The 2848-nt window shown below is 36.2% G+C and overlaps 1 pseudogene; it reads right to left on the bottom strand.

Annotated features, from left to right (window-relative positions):
• Nucleotides 1–1695: 1695 nt before the first annotated feature.
• LOC102743117 (ATP synthase F(0) complex subunit g, mitochondrial pseudogene) lies at nt 1696–2322 on the bottom strand (annotated as a pseudogene).
• Between the last annotated feature and the right edge of the window lie 526 nt (nt 2323–2848).

Raw genomic sequence — 2848 nt, forward strand, 5'->3', positions numbered from 1 at the left:
TCTGCATGGAGCACTGGGTGTTATGCACAAACAATGAATCATGGAACACTACATCTAAAACTAATGATGTAATGTATGGGGATTAACATAACAAAAAAATCTTCAAAAAATAAATAAATAAAAGCATGGTGTCAGCCACAAAAAAAAAAAAAAAGAAAAAAAGAAAGGGAATTGTAGGTACAGCTTTTGCTGTATATAATATACTATTTTGTATTTTTGGATTATTCTTTAATAATACTTTAGATAATTATAATAATACTGAAGATAGTAATACTTTAGAATTAATTACTTTAGGAAAGTGTGCATTAATTTTGAAAACTCCTTTTTTAAACAAAATAAATTAAGTCCTAATAAATATTGTACCTCCCATGACTAATATTTGGTTTCTGTAGCATAAGACATTTGCAATTTTTTTTTCCACAATGATCGAGAGACTAGTAATTACAATATAATAAATGGATATGGATGAAAAGGAAGGATGCCTATATTTTGAGTATACTGAGTTTGGGTTGTCAGTAGGACAGTAGATGGAAATGTCCACTAGGCAGTTGGAAATGTGCACTGGAGCAAGTCAGGACTGAAGATGGATAGAAAAGATTAATAAAATTCTCAAAAGAGAAAGGGTAGAGAGAAGAGAAGTGGGCAGTGCACACAACCAAAGGGAGTACTTACATTTAGGGTCAGAAAGAGAAAGAGAACCAGAGAATGAGAGGTCGATGTGAGAGTGAACAGCATTATAAAACATCAGGGGAGCAGATCATCTGAAGCAACAGGAATTGTTGGTAGTGGCTTGCTGCAGAGAGTCTGAGGAAGATGGAAAGTGAGAACAGGCTGTTGGATAGGATCCTTCAGTGGTTATCAAGAAGATTTCTTTTGCATGATTAGATGGTGAGGAAATGGAGGCATTGAGAAAGGAACTTGATAGTGAAGGGAAGGAAGGAGGAGCAGGAATGTAGTTCAAGGAGTAGCCTGATGAGTGGAGGTGGGCTGTGTGTGTATGTATTTTAAGGTGAGAAGTGCCTCAAAACATTTACTACATTGGCAGGAAGTAGTCACATAAGAAAGAATGAGTATGTAATGAAATCCGGCTCAGAGTGGGGGAATTATTGATCGAGTAAGGCCTCGGAGAATGGATGAGAATGAGGGCCACAAAGGGAGTCTTTCACCTTGAAACAGAGAAGGGTCACCTCTTTTATTTATTTTTTTATTTTTTGATACCACTTTTATTTATTTCAGGACATAAGATGCTATTTTGACTCATGGACGATACTAAGTTATAACCCTGTTTAAATATCTGTAGGATATTTTATTTTGCAAAGATAGTTTCTAAAAATCATAAAACTGGACAGATTAATGATATAACACATATCAAAGAGACTTAAATGTAGGTCATGGCTCTCATTCATTCAGTCCTACTGTTAAAGTTGTTACAAAGATACATATTTAGAACACCACCCTGCTATTCTTTCTTGGGGAGGCTATATTCAAGTTGACAAGAAGTACCACAGTGTTTATAGGCATAGCTGTTAACAAAGGGATCTTTCCCTGATTTTAGCAAAGAGAAATAGTCAAATTTTATTTCTCATGACCACTGACATGATTTAACTATATCACTTTGGCACATGGTCTTACTATTTCTCCCACTATGGCAAGTTCCAGTTTTCTCAAGTCTTTTGCCTCAACTTTTCTGTAAATTAAGCTTTAATATCATATATTTCAAACCTTCAAACTAAAATGTTATCTTTATATATACATGTACCAGGTTGATATATTTACATATATCCTTTCCAATTTCAAGCTAAACAAAGACATGCATTTAGAGCTATATTAATGTATCCAAGCAAAGGATAACTCAACTTAATATCAGAAGAAATTGTGACCTTCCATTGTAGTGTTTGATAGAGAAGACATTGATTTTGACACCTTATTTTATTCAGATAACAGTCTAGTCACACATGGTCTAAGAACACTCAAATAATAAATCAAATATAATCAGTTGTTAATGATTGGGCTTCAAACATTATAGCCGATTATGCCATGCATGCCTATGATCTTGCTGACACAAAACCACATCCACACGTCAGAGGCCACCAAACCATTCAGCACAGCTTCCTTAACTGTGAACTGTTTGAAACTGCCAATTTGAGCACCAGTGATGATTTTTTTTACAGCTCTGAATATCTCTAGGGATCTCAGCAGGAATCGGAGGAACCAGCTCCACCCTAAGATAATGCCAAAATATGGCCAGTCTAGGCTTTGAGTCAAAGCAGCTTTTCCCAGGGGTGGAGGCTTCCCCAGGAGGTTATGGACAGATTGGATCATGGTTCTAGCCTGGAAAATTTGTCACCTGGCACAGGAGGGTCACTTCTCTCTGTGTGACTCTAGGGACGGAAGGGAGGATAGGAAGAGACAAAGGCGTAGTATTAATGAGGATTCACCTCTACATTATGAATAAAAGAACGAACGTGATCATCTGCAGGGAATAAGACGATGGGATGGAAGGGGTTTTACATTTATAGAACCATCTTGTAAATTTTATAATTAGAAAAGTTGCAGGAGGGTTCTTCTTAATTTAGCAAAGCAGGTGGTATGCAGCAGCATGATGTAATGGAAAGAACATTAACTTTGCAGCCAGAAAGACCTGAGTTTGAGTCCTGGCTTTTGAGACTTTTAAACAAGTCACCAAACTTACCTTTCTCAGTTTCTTCATAGCAAAATGGGGACAAGAGTACCTACTTTGTCAAGTAGTTATACACATTCCATGATAGGACATGTAAGTTAATTTCCATTCCAACATCCATTTATTCATCTTTTACTGTGTGCCGATATTCCATTATATCTTTATCCT

Source organism: Leptonychotes weddellii, chromosome 14, assembly GCF_054177405.1.
Source record: "Leptonychotes weddellii isolate Sample4059 chromosome 14, ASM5417740v2, whole genome shotgun sequence".
Taxonomy (NCBI): Eukaryota; Metazoa; Chordata; class Mammalia; order Carnivora; family Phocidae; genus Leptonychotes; species Leptonychotes weddellii.